This window comes from Peromyscus eremicus, chromosome 15 (genome assembly GCF_949786415.1).
Source record: "Peromyscus eremicus chromosome 15, PerEre_H2_v1, whole genome shotgun sequence".
NCBI classification, from domain to species: Eukaryota; Metazoa; Chordata; class Mammalia; order Rodentia; family Cricetidae; genus Peromyscus; species Peromyscus eremicus.
Genome location: NC_081431.1, coordinates 66,096,756 through 66,116,292, shown reverse-complemented (window position 1 = coordinate 66,116,292; position 19,537 = coordinate 66,096,756). Strand labels below are relative to the sequence as shown.

The 19,537-nt window shown below is 44.0% G+C and overlaps 1 protein-coding gene across 1 annotated transcript in view; it reads right to left on the bottom strand.

Moving 5' to 3' along the window:
• Nckap5 (NCK associated protein 5) overlaps positions 1-19,537 on the bottom strand; it is a 788,185-nt gene that overhangs the window by 335,349 nt on the left and 433,299 nt on the right. The gene's annotated exons all lie outside the window — the stretch shown is intronic.

Genomic DNA, 19,537 nt, shown 5'->3' with positions numbered 1-19,537 from the left:
GAGGTGGATGCTGTGCTTAGCTTGCTTTTCCTTTTTATTTAGTCCAAGATCTTGGGCCATGGAATAATGCTGCCCACATTCACAAATCTTCCTGGAAACACTCTTACAGGCACACCTGGAAGCATCTTGCCATAGTAATTCTAAATACATTTAAGATGGCAAAGAAGATGAACGATCACTCTATTAACCCTCAAAGTTAAACAGGGATCTCAAGTACATTATATACATGAACCAGCCAGATGTCCCAGACCCCTCTGCAGACAAGGGGATTGGCTTGAGCAGTTATTAAGCAGCATGGTTCCCACTAAGTGTTAGAACTAAGAATTTAAATACAATGTTGAATTCACTTTAAGATTTTTCTCATGCCTGTATAGATCTATTCTTAGTAGTTATCCCTTCTGAGAATCTGTGTTCTTTATCTTCCTATGCACTGTGACACTGGCAGGCACAGTCTCTTCCAGGCTCCTAAGCCATTCTTCTGTAGAGCTACCTAATTCATCATAAATGTTAGGGCTGGGCTCAGAACAGGTTTAACAAACCACTACCATTCAATGGTTAATGATGATCTGATCCATTCAAAACACAAACACACATTATAACATATAACAAACAATTGGTGCTATGGTGGTATGCAGGTTATGAGGATAATCAACTCCCTTTCTAATTAGATCTGTGGCCTATGCCACAGGAGCAAATTAATGCCTGGCCAAAAGCCTATGGCCCAGGAGGCCATAGGCCCTAATGGGGAACCCACTATTCCTGTTTTATGAAAGGGACAGATTGTCAAACTGCCTTCTAAATAACTATGCTTAAACCCACAGATGAGTGCTCATCTCAGCTTTTGGTCAGGGAAACTTCTTTCTGCAGTGGGTAGCAATTAAGTCAGAGACTCATAATCAAAGTGCTGAGGATAAATGACAATGGAGTGCTCATTCCTAAATGGGCCATGACAATCAACCCCTCCAAGGCCCAGGGAACACTGTGGTAGAAGGAACACAAAGACTGTGTGAGTCAGAGGATGGCAATGAACTCACCCGCAGCTGTAGTTACTTGCACAAGACCCTTGCAACATCAAGCCAACAAGAGCAGTCAGCATTAGAGCAGGAGCTAATTGGACTCAGTCGGTGAAAAAAAATTAAAACCATAGAAAGGTGGGAGGGAGACATGGTGGAGGATGTCGGGGAAGTGGGAGGGGCAAGCTATGTATCAGTGTATCCATGTACGATACTGTCAAAATATAAATAAAAGATTAAAACAATACCTGCTGAACAGGAAAACAGCAAGGCCAGAGCCTGCCTGACAGGCACTCCTAGACACCCCAGCAACTTCAGCTCCCGTGATTTACTGACCCATTTGTTTGGAGGTGATGGGGAGGGTGCTCAGAATATACTGCCACTGCAGCTAGCACTCCAGCAACTATCACAGCCATGTTCCCATCCCCAGATACTGCTAGCAGCTTTTGTGCCACACTAGCACACTAAATTTTAAAAGTGGGAGAAAAATAGCATTAGATAAATCACTGGATTTTAAAAGAACATCCCAATTTGTTCACAGTTTAACATTCCCACTGCCAGGCAAAAACACATAAAACTCCCCTCTTTCATCCCTGGATTTGACTCACAAAGTGAATGAAGCACGCAATGAAATCTCGGAGATTAAATGTGTATGATGGATAAGAGAGCAAAGTGTTTGCTTTATGTGTCTGAGATGAACTCACAGCCATGGGCACATCAATCCCCTTCTTCTCTGCATTACTCTTCACTCAAAACACTTCTCGCTATCACCAGCTACCTTCCATATTGAGCAGATTCCCACAGTTACATTAATAAATTCTCAGGTGATGCTTTTACTGCTTGTTCCATCTATCAGTAACATTTATTTCCTTAAAAGAGGTTCAGTTCCAAAGGCGCTCTGCATACAGGGAGGCTCTTGTGGAAAAGGAAAGCACGAAAGGACCAGGCATCGTTTTCATGGAAGGTGAGCTCCAGATGTCTGGGCATCAGGAATTAGAGAAGTAAGTAAGGTTGTCTGAGTATAACCTGGAAGGGAAGACTATAAAGCAGTAAGAATGTCTTACAGGGGCTGGAGAGATGGAGCCGTGGGTAAGAGCATCTACTGCTCCTGCAAAGGACTCAAATCCAGCTCCCAGCACACATCAGGTTGTTCACATCACAATAGCCTGTAACTCCAGCTGCAGGGAATCCAACACTTTCTTCTGGACTCCACTGGCACCTTGAGTCATGTACACACACATACACACACACACTAAATACTTCAAAAAAGAATGCTGTATAGATGGAAAATAACATATAGATGGTGAAAGATTGCACTTAACCCTTGAAGGCTAGTAAACAAACAAAAAGACAAATTCATAACTTAATGTTAAAATTTGTAATTTCCTCAACCCAGTTTTCTTTCTTTGTTTTTTGTTTGTTTGTTTTGTTTTGTTTGTTTGTTTGTTTGTTTTGTTTTGTTTTTTTGAGACAGGGTTTCTCTGTGTAGTTTTGGTGCCTGTCCTGGATCTTGCTCTGTAGACCAGGCTGGCCTCGAACTCACAGAAATCAGTTCGCTACCTACCACTCGTGGTTGTGTTCGAGCACCAACCAGTTTCCTTATGTAATTCACAGCAGGGGAGCCAAAGAGCTTCCAAAAGGGAAGTTGAGCACCTAGGCTGAGCAGTGGACATCCACAAATGAGCTGATAAGTTGGTTATTGACCTTACATGGTACATGGTATGGTTGTCCAACCACTGACTTTCACACACACTGATATAACCATACAGCTTGCAAGCCGGAGCATGGACGAGGGAGATAACTCAGCCAGTCAAGTGCTTCTTTCCACGTATGAGAACCTGTGTTTGACCTCCAGAATACAGGTAAAAGATCTAGGAATAGAAATGTTTGCTTGTAATCCCAGCTCCAAGGAAGGAGACAGGCAGATCTCCAGGGCTTCCTGGCCAGCCTTGTTAAGTTCCCAGGTCAGTGAGAGATCCTGTCTGAAACACAACAAGAAGATGGCACCTTGGGCTGTCCTCTGGCATCCATGCATGTGCATCCACACACGTGCATACACATCCATACACACCCACACAAAGAATTCTTAGGAGAATTTTAATTTAAAATCGACGTAAGCAATGTAAAATCTTCTTTTTTGTTGCAAATGGGCAAGCCCAAAAGGCATGATAATGTGTGAAATAAAGCAGTCTGGAAGACAAATTTCACATAACTCACTGACTTTTAAGATCTGAAAAAAATGAACTAATAGAGTCCTAGAGCAAAATTGTGGTTGCTTGGGCTGTGGGTGAGATGAGAGACCAGAGAATGTGATGGTCAAATAACCAAGTTTCAGTGAGACAGGAGGAGTATTAACAGAGTCCACGTGGAACATGGTGATTATGCCTATTAACAGTGTATTCTTAACTTGGACATTGCTAAGATGTCCATTTTCTCAGTGTTCTTACCACAGGAAAAACAAAAGACAAGTGTGTGAGGTAATGCATATGCTAATTAAGTCGCATTCGCCATTCCATAATGTGTACATATATCAAAGCATCACGCTGTATACCATGAGGGTAAAAAAGTTCAATTTGTCAATTAAAGTTTTTTAATTAAGTAAGATTCTGTCTTATGACCCCCATCAATTCAGATTGTCAAATGATCAAAGTTGGCTTTGGAAATTATGGTCAATACCGGATCCTTTTTATGTGATCAATGGCTGGCAGAGACATATTTATGTATCTTCTGAGTCTGTTAAACTGAACTGACTGGGAGGCAATTGCCTCTCCTCAAAGAACCCTCTAAGTATGCATGGGAGGTAGCAGAGATAATAACTCCGCAGGCAGGCCTTGACTTATGATGGTTATACTTAATAAGCGATCTTTTTTTTTTTTTTAAACTTTACAAGAAAGGAAAAGCAATATGAGTTTAATAGGAGCCACACTTTGAATGTCAATCTTTTTCCTGAGTCAGTGACATACGGTTTGACCCTCGTTTGCCATGCTGGGTGGCAGTAGTGAAGGATAGCACCAAGTCACAGGCTAGATCATGACACTGACATTGTATCGCCCCTGTGTTTTAGATACAGCTACTTAATAAGTTACACTAGAGTCAGCCTTTATGATGAAATAGGCATTATGTTCAAAGGTTTTTCTGTTCTTTTAACTTTTATTGATTCTTTGTGGATTCCACATCTTGCATCCTGATTTCACTTATCTCCCTGTCCCCCTGTATCTGCCCTCTGTCCATGCAACCTCCCCCAACACACACACACAAAAAAATGTAATAGAAAAACCAAGAAACAAACCAACGAGACAAACAAAAACAACAAGAGAGAGAGAGAGAGAGAGAGAGAGAGAGAGAGAGAGAGAGAGAGAGAGAGAGAGAAGGATCTTGTTATGGAAGCTGTAGTGTGGCCTGGTGAGTTACACAGTTTACCCGTTAGTCCATTCATCTTTACTTTCAAGTGTTCATTGTGATGAGTCATTGGTCTGGTTGGAGGCCTCTGGCTTCTGTTATGCTATCAACACTGGTTCCTCACTGGGGCTCCTCTTAGATATCCTATTGCTGTCCTGTGTCGTGGGGATCCTGCAGCTTTGGATCTGCAGATCCGGTCACTTCACATGCTCCAGCAGTTCATAGATGAGGTGTGTGTTGGGGTGGACAAACTCATCGCCTTGGTTCTGGGCCTGGGTGATAGCTGGATTGGTCAGCCTGCAAGCTCTCCCTCATCATCCAGGAGGGCTCTCCAGCACTGCTAGCTCACCCCCAATGTAGCCTGCAGCAAGGAGTGGGACAGTTCTCTTGCTCTCAGGTCCTCAGATCTGGCTCACCCACACTCACACCTCCAGGGCCAACACTACTGTTTTGTTTTGCCCAGGCAAGGTGTAGGGCCCTCTCTCCCGACTGCTGTAGGGGGCTTACAAGGGGCAGGGTCATCTCTCCTACTCTCAAACCCTCGGGGCTGGCTCACCTGTGCCCCGACAGCAGGGTTAGCACTAGGGTGCCACCCAGGCAAGGTGCAGGGCCCGCTCTCCCGTGTGCAGGGCTAGTTTTCTCACTCTCATGACCTGGGGCCAGCTCTCTCGCCTACCCCAGGTAACAAGGGGTGAGGAAGGGAGAGCATCTTTCCCTCACCCATGCTACCACATGGCAGATGGGGGGGTGAGGTCAGCAGCTGCTGCTCTCTCACCCTCAGGGCCAGCTTACCTGTGTCCCTGATAACTGGGTAAGCTCTAGCATGCTGCCCAGGTGAGGTGCACACTCATGATGAGGGGTGAGGACATGGTTCCAGAGTGAGGGGATTGGGGTGGAGGTGGGGGTGGGTGGAGGTGGGGTGGACAGCTGAGGTACAGGGTCAGTTGTCTCAGGGCCAGCAATGGGTGGGGCCTGCTCAGCACAGCCCTTGGATTTCAACACGCATGGTTCTATGAACCCCTGTGGTAGCACAGGTCATAAACATCACCACAGACCCCAGCTGCAACAGGACCACAGACTCAGATATGGCCATTAGGCAGCAGCTCAGGGCCAATGTCACCATGCCCCCTGTGGCAGTACATGGCACCCAGATCAGTATGGCCCTGGTAGCAGCATGGCCCTGGGACTGGTCTTAGGTGGCTGATCACACATGGCCTTCAGTGGTAACAGGAACCCAGGACATCAACACAGACTCTTGCTGCTGTACAGACACAGACCCACACATGGTCCTTAGCAGCAGCCCTGGCCTGAATGACACTATGGCCTTGGGTAACAGTACTGGCCACTCACATAGGCATGGCAGCACAGCCCTTGGACACAGTCATGGTCACAGGTTGCGGCATAGACCCCTATCATCCATGTGGCCTTGGGTGGCATGTGTTCAATGTTTTATCTGACTGTGGGCTAATAAACAGTTCTGGACACACTGAAGGGAGGCTAGATGAGGCTGGAATAGTCATCAAATTTTTTTCACTGAACAAATGGCTCAGCCGTTCAGAGCACTTACTGCTTTTTCAAAGCATCCAAATTCAGCTCCTAGCACACACGTCAGGCAGCTTGTAGCTGCCTATAGCTCCAGCTCTGACACCCTCTTCTGCCTCCAAGAGCACTGTACTCAAGTGCACACAGGTGCACACACACACCATTAAATAATTTTAAAATACAATGCTTTGAATTTGTGATGTGATTAAAGAACCAGAGCACCATGGATAATTAAGGACAATTTGCCAAAATAATAGTTCAAAAGGAGAAGTGAGCTAGCCAAGCCTTGTCAGTGAAGAGATGGCATATATAGGATGCCTGGTCAGGCTGATAGCATAAGTCTCTCAGGGACCAAAATGCACAGCACATCCCTAACACCATAACAAGTACAGCAAAAGATGCCACTCAACGCATGTCACTGTTGGTTGGTTAATATGCTGGTTGCCAGATGGAGTCATCTGTGTTATTACCACTGATAACAAGTATAATGCTCAACCAGTGAAGTGTTCCTAAGTACTTTCAACAAACGTGCCCTCCCCCTCTCTCTCTCTATATATATCATCTCATATATATATATATAAAATCTCATATATATCATATCTATCTATCATCATCATCATCTCTATGTATGTGGGGGTGGAGGATGGGAAGGAGAGGGAGCACACTCATGTGGTGATATTGTGTTTCCCAAAATATTGTGCACCCTAATTAACTTATCTGGGGTCAGAGAACAGAACAGCCACTAGATACAGAGGCCAGAAAATGGTGGCACACACGCCTTTAATCCTAGCATTCCAAAGGCAGAAATCTGTCTGGATCTCTGTGAGTTCAAAGCCATACTGGAAACAGCCAGGCATGATGACACATGCCTTTAATCCCAGGAAGTTGTGGCAGGAAGCAGAAAGGTATATAAGGCATGAGGACCAGGAACTAGAGCTGGTTAAGCTTTTAGGTTTCTAGCAGCAGTTCAGCTGAGATTCATTCCGGATGAGGACTCAGAGGCTTCCAGTCTGAGGAAACAGGATCAGCTGAGGAACTGGCAAGGTGAGGTGGCTGTGGCTGATTCTGCTTCTCTGATCTTTCAGCGCTCACCCCAATATCTGGCTCTTGGGCTTGTTTTAATTAGTAAGACCCTTTAAGATTTGTGCTATACACTCACATAGGGGACAGAGAGAGTTTGAATCTTTACACAGCAAACTCTTGTCTTAAATTCCTGTTCCTCCTGATTCAGCCCCCCAAGTGCTAGGATTATAGATGTGCACCACAAAACTTAGCTCAGTTAATTTTTTAAAAGTTTTTTCATCATTTACACAAAGCACTAAGAGAATATTTGCACAAACAATGAAAAAACCATTAAACCAATGTCCTCCCTTAAAATGGGATGGCCTGGGTATTCTTTCTTTTTTTTCCTTCTTTCTGTTACTGTGATAAAATGCCCTGACCAAAAGCAATTTAGAGGAGGAAAGGATTTATTTTAGCTAACACTCACAGATTATAGTCCATCATTAAGGAAAGATAAGGTAGAAACTCAAAGGCAGCTAACCTGAAAGGCAGACCTGGTTGCTATCCACACAGAATTACCTTTGACCAAAGAAAGACCTTACATCACAACCTAAAATGTACAGCAAGAACTGGAGAATGCTAATAGCTAGCTAATTTAAGGGCTGGAGTATACCCAACTAGCTTTCTTATACAGTTCGGATCCACCTGCCTAGGGATGGTTCTTCCCACAGTAGGCCAGGCTGTTCTACATTAATTAACAATCAAGACCACCCCCATAGGCAGGTCCACAGACCAGTAAGATCTAGATGATTCCTCAGTTGAGGCGTCTCCTCTCAGGTGACTCTCGCCGTGTCAACTAAAGCTGGCCAGGGCAGTGTGCTCATACTCTCACTGATATTACCACCAGATTCCTCTCTCAGTGTCATAGAGAACCTGTAAATCAAAGTACTGTCTTGGAAATTTCTGTAGACTGAGTCCCAAATCCCTCCCATCTTCTTGGAGTTACTGAAAAGAACAACTCTGAGGGGTTTGAGCATCACATGTACTTTTGAAGGTCAAAGATGGAAAATCTAGTTTCATTTCGAGTGGAGGCTCTTCTCCATAAAGAAAGACACCTCACCTACTTAGGCCTAAACAGAACTTAAAACACAAACATTGCATTTTATTTAGTATAATTCAGATAACACATGCCCACTAATCAGGCAGAACTCTAGAGACATGGAGAGAGGCAATAGTCTGAGGAGTTTCCCAGAAGAAATTCTGCTGGTAATATTGAAGGGGTTTTTTTGGCATTAAAACTATTATTTTTATCCCCCAGCCTTTGGAAATGGCAGCAAGTCCTCAGGTGAAGTGTCTTTTGTCACGGAGTGGGAGGTAGGTCCTGACAAGCCACTCACAGCCTCGGTGGGAGCACAGAAGAAATCTCCAAAGCTGCCAGGTGACTCATCTTGGTAAGGGGGGGTGGGGAGGTGGGAGGATTTATATAAATTGTCAAGAAATGAGTAGGATCCTAAAACCAATTAGAAACATCAGATTACCTACATGGAAGAGTAATTTTTAAAAAGTTCATCTGAAAGCGGGGTAGGTAACTATTCTCTTTACCTAAAAATCTGTGATTTAAAGAGAAATAAGCTAGGCAAATTGGGGTTCCAAGATAACGGGCTCTCTCAGAAGCATTCCACAATTATCCAAACAAAAAAAATAGCCTACTGGATTTAACCAGTGGCCTTCTTAACATCAAGTAAGCCATGAGCATAAACATGACAAAACAAAACAATTTATAAACATGACCTGTGATCTTTGCCACTATAGGAAACATGAGATTATCCCAGCCCCTTTAAGTGGCCTGATCTCCCAGATAAAATGTCCATGTTATGGAGCCTATCAGCAATGACTCCCAGGCCTCCTGCCTGACTCCCACATTACAGGAAGGATGGTGCTCAGTTGTGTATCTCTCTCTCAACCCACAGACCCCAGAAAGTATTTCGAGCCAGACTTGCCTAGCCAGATATTGGTGGAAGAGTCAGAATGGCTCAGGCCAACCTGGAAATCCAGCTCCACATAGAAGGTCTTTGCTGTTTGAACAGAGAGGGGTTGACTATGAGGATGGGCCCTGGAATCTCACTGTCTATAATCCCTGCATTTCCAGGGCCTTCTGGTATACCTAGACAAAAGCCTTCATTTGGGAACTCCAACACTGACTTACCAGTTAGGTTTTTTCAAAAGCAGAACAGGCCTGAAGCTAATTTAGTAGGCAACCATAATTAGAGCAAATTTAGAATTTCATCTTTTTGTTTGTGTGTATGTGCATTTAATTTTATATCTATGATTTCCTCTTACTAAATGAAGTTAAATACTGTCCATTAGAACCTTCCCATAACCAGGTTTCCCCACAGGAATCTGCTTTGCATGAATACTCTACCATATCTCACCCATTCTGTCAGAAAGCTTGAACTGGGTCCGCCCATGCACCATCATCGTCCTGAGTGACACCCTGGCCTGTGTGTAGTATGAACATCTACTCTGGAGCAATGAGCTCACTACCAATGCATGGACTGAGTATGGCTGGGGCAAGGTCTCCATAGCTTTCAAAGCTTCAATAACTCCAAACAGTGGGCATCTGTGACTGTGAGTTGCTCAAGTGGGATCTCAACACAGGGTATTGTTTCTGGAGGTATCACATCAAACAACAATCCCATGCTTCCTCACTCCAGAGTATTCCATAATCCGCTTTGCCTCCATAATCACCCTGCAATTATGGGCTATCTCTCATCAGAGTACCCATATTTGTTGGAGAATATTACTTTAGGTGTGTTACTTTTGTTTATGTTGCATTTGTTTAACTCTGTGAAGCTGTGCTACTGTGCCTATTCTAGAACATTTAATGGTCTAATAAAGAGCTGAACAGCCAATAGCAAGGCAGGAGAAAGGACAGGTGGGGCTGGCAGGCAGAAAGAATTAATAGAAGGAGAAATCTGGGAGAAGAGTGATTGAGGAGAAAGAGAAGGAGGAGGACATCAGGGATCAGACATCCAGCAATGGAGTAAGAGAGAAAGGCATATAAAAACAGAGAAAGGTAAAATCCCAGAGGCAAAAGACAGAGAGGTTAATTTAAAGATAAGAAAAGCTGGCAAGAAACAAGCCAAGCTAAGGCTGGGCATTCATAATTAAGAATAAGCCTCCGTGTATAACTTATTTGGGAGCTGCATGGTAGACCTCCAAAGAGACAAAGAGTAAGAAAACAACCAACAACATATTTTTGTCTGTTTCCCAGTCCCACAGTGGTCATGTTCCTATGCTGTCTCCCATCAGAGTACCCTTGATTCTCTGCTTTCTCTACGAGTACTCATGATCCTCTCTTCTCTTGTCAGAGAACCTATGATTATCTGAGAAATCTTCAGTATATTGAGCAAGAAAGCAACGTATACAGCTGAATTTTCCTGCAGCCCTGGAGTACAAGCAAGGCATGTGTTTGTGTGCGCATGTGGGTACATGCATAGTGTGTGTGTGTGTGTGTGTGTGTGTGTGTGTGTGTGTGTGTGTTATGTGCAAGGGTGTGGGAGGATTACTCACCCATGCCAGGCTGATTTAGGAACATCTTCCTCAATTGCTTCCCACCTTAGTTTTGAGTCTTTCACTGGCCTGGAACTTGTTGCCAAACAGGCTATGTGGCTGGCCAGGGATCTGGCTGTTTCTAGCATCCCCACCCCCACCCCCCACATTCCTTGCTGGGTTTGCAAGCATGTGGTACCACATGAGTCCTGAGAGCCAAACTCAAGCAGGTCCTCAGGCTTGTACAAAAAGCACTTTACCCAGGAAACCATCCACCCAGCCCCAGATGAGAAAATTTTGAAGCTGTACAGATGACTTCCAGACACAGCTGAGTTTGAGGAGCATGGGGACAGATACAACCAATGCTATCCCCACCAAACTGTGGGATCCAGTCCACAGCAGCACAACTCACTGTACAACACTCACAAAGCCAACTGCCTGTGTAAAATCAAGTTTCTTCATCGACAAGGTGAACCTAACTTCCTGCTCTGGTGATCCGAAAAGGCTATCATGTGGATCAAATGACTGCAAAGGATATATTAATTATTTCAGTGCCTGTTCTCACTATCATTCCCTGGAGGCAACACTGAGATGCTCAGAAGGAAGGAGGTGCTAAAAATACACAAAGAAGAAAAATGCAATAACTGTAGGCTTGGAAAGAAAATCAAATACAGTGACCCAAGAGAAATAGAGCCTAATTTATATCTTGAGGGTATGTTTACAAATTATTTTGTAAATGCAATGAAATAGATTGTAGAGTATTTGCAAAGGAACTGTTCTCAGATCATCACTTGTAATTACAGAAGAAACTGACTAATTCAGACTATGGTATCCACTTGGCCTTAGCATGCAGACAAAAGGATTGCTGTGCTAATTCATTAGTTAATAAATCAATTTGGTATGCAACAAAATCAATTAGAGGTGAGTTATCAAATCTACCAAACATGACACATTTGGGGGAAAGATGCATTTTTACCTCCTGATACAACTACAGAATCCAACTGAAAAAGAACCTTGGCCATTCATTTATGCAGAAAGGCAAAAACAGGAGCCATAGCGAGACATGATTCTTTGGTGGGTTCAAGGGGCCACCAACTTGGTTTGACAGTAGGTGCCCTCCACAGGACTGTCAATGTCCATGTAACATCCTAATGCTCCCCAACTGCTTTGTGCTCCTATTAACTTTCATGAGCTCTGGGCACAGGGATAATCACACAGCACTAGTCACATTTGAGCCACCTTGCCAGCTGACAGGGAGGCAGGAGAGGGAGACTGCATTGCTTAACAGGCTTCTGTAGGAGCTCCATCTTTTAAGAGTTGACTAAATTCAAGGGAATGTTAGCAAAGCCTCCACATTCCAAAACCAGCCCAGCTGAGCTCAGTCTTACCTGGTTGAGGACCCCTTATGACGTCTTCTCCTGGTCAATCTCAGGAAATGAAAAGCTGGCCACTTCGCATCCAGTGAGAGGATGCAGAGAGATGTGAATGCTACCCCTTGTCTCACCTTTCGAGTTTTATCCAGATCATGAAATAATTCCACCCACAATTAAGTTGCGTTTCCCCACAGGCATGTGCAGAGACCAGTCTTTCATGTGTGTCTAGATCATGACAGGTTGACAATGAACTCTAACCAAGGAGAAAAAAGGAAAGATCTTGGGTATGTGAACAGAAAAGAAAATACATTTCCCTGCTTGCTATAACTCAGATCCTCTGAGATCTTCCCCCGGGCTCTCCTCATAAGTATCAGCAGGTCAGAACCATCCTCTGGGCCGTAGCAGCTGGATTTCAGTCCCTTTGCTAGAACACCATGGCAAAAGCCTTTGTTTCAGAGGGGATGCGTTCCACCATGACAGTGGAAACATGGCATCGGGAGTGTGGGGCTGGCTTTGCAGTCAGGAAGTAGAGGGATCACACTGACTCTTCACCCAGGAAACGCACGCAGAGAGAACAAGATGAGGGAGCAGGCTACAAAACACCAAAGCCTGTCTCCATGACGCACTTGGTCCAGCAAGGCTTCACCTCTTATTCTTCAACAGTGCTACCGAAAGGAAAGCATGCTACCATCCTGCTGGAGCCATTTCTCATTTGGTTCACAGCATTCCACTCCTTCCAGTCTTGCAGACAAAGCAACTACCCACAGGTTTGGCCTCTCTGGTGAAACAGCCATTGTTTGGCTCTCCAGACTCTACCACGTAAGTCAATCTAATAAATAACCTTCTAACGTATATGAATTCTATCTGTTTTAGTCCTTTGTGAACTCTGACTATACCTGAGTTAGCATCCAGGAACTGAATAAGTCACAATACCACCCACTCATTGAGTCACCTGGGGAACAATTAAAACTATTAAACACATCAATGGCCAGGTTTAGTTGCTAAGGAATTACTGGAATATGGATTGAGAATCCTATCACAGGATTGTGTTCTGATTGAATTGCAAGGAAGACATTTTTGAGGAGATGGTCACTTCATGAAGGTTGGAATCTGCTGAGCAACACCTTAGCCCACGCTTTGAAACCCACAAACCAAAAACACTGCCCAAGATGTGGCTGCCAGTGAGCTAACAACTTCATCCTTCAAGGGTTATCTTTAGAGAGATAACAAGCCCCTGGTAAGACCTCATCCCTCTCACCTTTCACCCAGACATTTCTCCTCATATCCCAGCTGTGGTCACTGTGCAAACACAATGGATAAGGAGGGCTTAGGGAGGTAGCTTTGTGGGCAACGTATTTGTTGCATAAACATAAGGACCTCAGTGATGATCCCCAGCACCTACCAAAAGAGCCAGATGTGGCAGTGTATAGGAACACTTGATTATACAAGAGCAAGGAAAAGGGAGAGGGGGAGACAGACAGACAGACATCTTGAGAGTACTTTAGTCCTTCCTATTTCTTTCCTATTTCCTCATTCTAAAATAGTGCTGTCTGTCCCAAGACTATTTTTACCTTCATTGAAGACATCTTCATGAAGCATCAGAAAGCCACGTCCTAAAAATTAAGCCAAGTTTCTTGGCCTGGGGTGAGCTGCGAAAGTAGGCCCAAGTTCAAGGATGGATACTATGACTTGGCTCTGTTCAAACTCCTTTGTTTCCCAAAAGGAAGATACAACTGATAGGTCCATTTAACAATCTGAAGCATCTTAAAAATTTACCCACGCTACATACTTACCAAAGGGCAACATCTTTTAGATTCTGTACATGGGACTTCTTGACCTAGAAGGTGTCCTGAGTATTGTAAGTGAAGTCCAGCCCTGTTCTGAGGTGAGCTAGGAAGGCAAGAGGTCCATGGAGCAACAGCCAGCTCACTCATAAGGAAGGAAGGCACGTTCCTGGGGCTATGTCTATTTCAGAGGAGAAGCCTGGTTCTACTTCTGCTTGGTAAGAATTCAGTTCAAAGGTCAGAATATCTAATAGTGAAAATATTCAGTTCTGAATACAGAGTTTAGGAGGAAACCAAGAACTAGACAATATGATCAGAACCCATGAGAACAGTGACATTCTTGAGATTGAGGAAGGTCGTTCAGCTCTCAGGGATCATTCTTAAACTCCTCAATTTGTTTCAAAGGTTAGTGCCAGTGTAGTGGTGTGTGCTTGTGGGCTGCAGAGGTAGAGACAACTTGATCCCTGAGGCTCACTGGTTTGCCAGCCAGTGTGGCTTAACAGGCTAGCAAGAAAGGCTGTCTCATGAAAGCTGGTGGGGGCCCATGAGAGGGCTCAGCAGGTAGAGGCTTGGTGCTGAGTCTTATAACTTGAGTTTGATCTCAGGGACATTCTCACTCCACAGTTGAAGGAAACAGCCTACTCCTTCAGGTTGTCATGTGACCACCACACATACTCACCCTACAAAATAATAAAGGAGGTGAACTGTGTCCCAGAGGAGTGACACTGAATGTTAGTATCTGGGGCTCCACAAGCACACACACACACACATACACACACACACACACACACACACACACACACACACACACACACACACCACTTTAACTTTGGGATTATGAGTTTAAAAATAATCACGAGTTAGTGAAGCAACAAGAAATGACTCCCAGAAGTTTTAGAAACTTCCTGATATAAAAATCATAAAACTCATCTTGTATAATACTCTCAAAAAGAAAAATGAATGTCCATCCTCTGCAAAGGACAGTATGTTTTTCTATTCTGGATCTAAACACATACTTTGATCTGACCTTATGTGAATAAAGGACATTACTTAGAACCAGGAAAAAGAGGAACTTAAAAAAATTGCTCCCTCAAGGAGTCATTTCAGTCCTTTCAAACTTAACACACAATAAAAACACTCCATTTAGCGCTTTCCCCACTCCAGCAGTCATTCAGAGTTCAGAGAGATTCTCAGAAAAGGGCAAACCTCTCAAAGAAGAATCAAGAGTCTTCCTAAGTTTACAGGCCACAGACATAAATAACAGCACTCACTAAAAATATTTCATATCCCAATTATTTATAATTTTATAAATAACTGTGCCAAGACTTCAGCACTCTCTCCACAAACAGCAGAACTTTAAATACTATTTTTCTTAGCTTGTACGTGCTCACTGGATTTACTGTTCATCGACATTTTATATATCTTCTTTAGGTTAAAATGAAAATGGTAAAACGGGGCCAATAGGGTGGCTTAGTGGATAAAGACATCAGATGACTTGAGTTGGATCCCCAGGACTCACAAGGTGAAAAGAGACAGCAGGCCCACATCAGTCATCCTCTGACCTCCACAAGTGTGCCATGGCATGTGGCCCCTATCCCTACCCCCACTGCACACATTAAAAAAAGAGCAGATAAATAAATGTAATAAAATTTTTAAATGGCAACGAAAAGAAAGGAAAACCTTTGAACATAGCCTCTATGGTTTACAGGATTTACAGTCGTCTCTTCTTCTGGCTAGGTGGCTGCCAGGGTGCGTACGAAAACAGGAAGTGTGTATGACTTAGTACTGATGAGTGCAGCATGTGTTATTGTATGAGTGGCTAGGAGTGGGGGCAAAAAGAACTGAGCTCCAAATTTCAGTTTCATTGTATCCCATAATAAGAAGGGAAGGTTGTGATTGGATGGGGTGGGAGAACTCGGTGTTGCAGCATCTCCCCAGTTACCAGCCAAACCTATGGGCCAGAGAAATCACTAGACTGATCTGTCAAAGAGAACGTCAAAACCAACAGCGTTGTTGTGTTCAAAGTTTAACTCAGCAGATTCAGGGGTGTGGCCACCGAGCTGACTCCATGAGAAGTCCCTGGGGTGACATCAAGACTCAGGCAAAGCTGTGAAGAACTGGAAAGTGAGAACTTTCTACCTTGAAAATCACACTTTGGTTGTGCTGCACAGTTTTCTTTGTGAAAAAGAAAATATTATCATGTTAGAAGTTTGGAAATTTTACATTTTATACCATGAACATTGCTATTAAAGATGCTTTCTAAGAAAAGGGTTTCTTCTCTATTTTAAAGTTGAAGAATGTAATTTTTCAATTCTAACTTTTCTGTGTGGGCTACGTAAAGTTTTGGTTTTGTTTAAGTATACTTAAATCACGATGGTGAAAGAAAAAATATAAAGTTTGTGATGTCAAATTTCCTACCAATTTTGGTAAGAATTATAACTCACAAGGGATATGGATGTAGCTGAGTTGGTCCAAGGCCTGGGTAGCATCCAAAAGCCCTAAGTTCCACCCACTATCTCATAAACTGGGCAGGGTGGTGCATGCTTGTAACCTTAGCACTCTGGAGTTGAAGGCAGGATGACCAGAAGTTAAAGGGTGTCCTCAGCTACAGGGTGAGTTTTAGTACATTAGAAATGCATTCATAACTGGTAAAACATTACCACTCTCCCAAGCTGGCCTTAAGTATCAGTGAGGAAGGTCCTGGACATTGCCATGTACTTTTAGTGTGTCGCAGAAAAATTAACATGTATATTTCAGGCCAAGCCAATGGTTCAGCAGGTAAAGGCACCAACTACGGGGTCTGGCAACCCAAGTTCAATCCCTAGAACTCATGTAAAAAGCAGGATGTGAGTGTGTACATCTATAGCCCCTATGCTCTCGTGGTGAGGCAGGAGGCAGAGATGGGAGAATTGTCAGTAAACGCATGGGCTAGCTACCCTGGAACACACAGTGCAGCAACAGAATGGGAGAGACCCTGCCTCAAACCATACTGGAAGGGGAGAGCCGACTCCTGAGAGTTGTCCTCCGAATCCATGCATGCTCCATGACATGTATGCTCCTGTACTCACACACAAACCCAAATTAATATTAAAATATGTATATCTGATGATGGACAGTTCTTGGGATAACTAGGGAAGAGACATTTCTCAATACTTAATCACACCTGGCAATTCTTTTAAAGAATCACTTAAGGATGAACAAAGTAATTTTGATGTTGAGCTAGGTGGCATACAATGGGATTTCTTTTCTATAAAATACTGAAGGGATGAATATGATCACCTGCATAATATGTGTATATAAAAAATGTCACTGTGAAGCTTATTAGTTTGTACAATTAATGTAAACCAATAAAAGTTTCCCAAGGACAATCCATGAGAATTCGGCTGATTTAGATGCCTAAGGGAGGACCCATGTCTGAAGGGAGTTCGTCTTTGAAAGTGATGGCCCTGAGCTCAGCTAGCACAGGGCTGTCCAAGAAGGGAAAATGGAAGAATTAAGTCAGACAAACCTGAACGCTGTGGTCGCTTTTCTGCTCATTATATAATTCTCTAAATTCTCTCCCATGAGGACAATTGAATTCTTTGGACTCAATCTCTACTACACTTTTATGGCTACCTTCTATTCTAATTAAAAGGGTGCACATGGGACCTAGAAATTTCTCAGTTGGTGAAGTGCTTCCCATGCAGCCACGAGGACCTGGGTTTGGTTCCCAGCACCCTGATGAAAAGTCGGGCAAGATGCCACATGCTTATAATCGCAGTGAAGGAGGAAGAGACAGGTAGATCCTCGGAGCTTGCTGGCCAGCCAGCCTAGACTACTTGTCAAGTTCCAGGCCAGGGAAGATCCTGTCCTCAAAATCCAGGTCGTCAGCACCCGAGGAATGACACCAAAGTCAACCTCTGGCCTCTCCATACTCACATATACATATGCATGTACGCCCACACATAAATACACCTGCACACACACAGACAAAATGTAAAGAAACAAGACCTCTCTCCTCGTGTTGACCTGTAAGTGTGCAAACAGAATAGAGTTCTCGAGAAGGCACTTGACATTTTATATTTGTGTCATTTTAACAACACTGTTGCCTGCTGAGGACATTTATATTTAGAAATCCTCATTTAGTTCTAAACTCTTTTTCAAAAGCATGAGAAATGAGGGACTCAGAGGCTTTCTGTGTGAGGTCCAAAGTCTTGTTCCTCGTCCCATTTGGCTGTCACATTTTCAATGAATTAGCTAATGTGATTCAATTCATGTTCCTTACTTTAAAAAAAAAAAAGAAGAAGAAGTGGGAACATGAGAGAGCACATCCGCTACAACAGAGAAACACACAGGCAGCTGTGGACACAGGGGGCCTGCGAAAGGCCGACCCATCCAGAGTCCGGGAAGATCCCCCTCCACCCAGGCTGCCTGTGGGTATGCATCCTGGTAGACAGAGACCCTGTGTCTCTCCCCTAACAGTTGTTCTGTTTCACAGATGCTCCATGACCCTCTCTCTCCTGTGCAGCTTTGATGTTTGTTTTCAAACCAAAGTTTCCAAACTTAACTCCAGGAAAGGCTGGCCCAGGTGGCACAACGATGCAGTGCGGCATAGCCGACAGCCCGGAACATCCAGAGGGAAGAGCCATGGAGCCAGACCACGCGAGAGGGAAGCAGATGTTTACACCGGGGCTGCTCGCAACGCAAGCTTCTCACGTCGTCTCGCATTTCTCCCCAAAGAAACGAGTCTGTCCCTGGTGCACACAGCGTCTTCTCCGCACATACGGATAATGGCTCCATCACTCAGGAACTGCCATGTCCGCGGTGAGAATGAGTGCCAAACACTGTCTGACAAGTTTGTGAGCTTTCTTTCATTTTTGTTTCTATGTACTTGCTCAGTGGTTAATTTGTGTACGTGTGCAAGTGCACATGTGCATTCACATGCATGTGCACTTGCACACGGAGAGGTCAGGGATCAATTCTGGCTGTTGTTCCCCAGAAGTCATCTACAGTGGTTTTTTGCGTCAGGGTCTCTTTTGTCTAAATGTCACTGATTGGGCTCTGATGGCTTGCCAGTGAAGCGCAGGGATCCTGCTGACTCTGCCTCCCAGGGCAGGCATGACAAGTGTGTGCTACACCTGGCTTTTACACGGGTGTCAGGGAGGGAACTCAGGTCCTTACACTTGGACAACTACTTTACAAATGGAGTCATCTCCTTGGACCCTATTTACTTACTTTAATGCTGAAACGGTGAATTTTTGATCTGGGTTTTATGAAGGCACCCACTTTGTATGTATACACATACACACACAGGTACATATGCATACACATGCATGCATCACATACATGCACGGGCACCTGCACATAAATGACTTTGTACACAAACTTGAGGTCAAGAACATAATCCAAATTCAAAAGAAATGTCTAGAACGGCACAATGACAAACTTCACAAAAAGATCACCACAGGGTCATTTCTTCAGCGGGTAGGCAGAAATGCTCATCCTACTTTGAAAGAATCCAGCAAGGCGAGTCATAATTCGCACAAGGACTGCGTGAGGCAATGCACTCAGGAAGGGACCCAGCAAAGAAAATCTGACCATATTTAGTGCACACAGAACAGTAAGTGTGGATCTCCAACACTGGGAGCTGTGGTTCTGATATTCGACAGTAAAGGACAATGAAAGCCTCAGAATAAACACACAACAATGGAAACCCGGGCAAACTATAGCTTCCCTCGCGGCTGAGCCTGCATACAGGTTTGTGGCTCCTTCCAGGGAAATGGTGCAAGCTGGGAAACCAGAGTCAGGTGAGGTAAAGACACCCCATATGAGGGAGCAAACAAATGGTCTCCTTTGGGTTCATATAACTCCTCATCGGTTTTGTGTGTATACA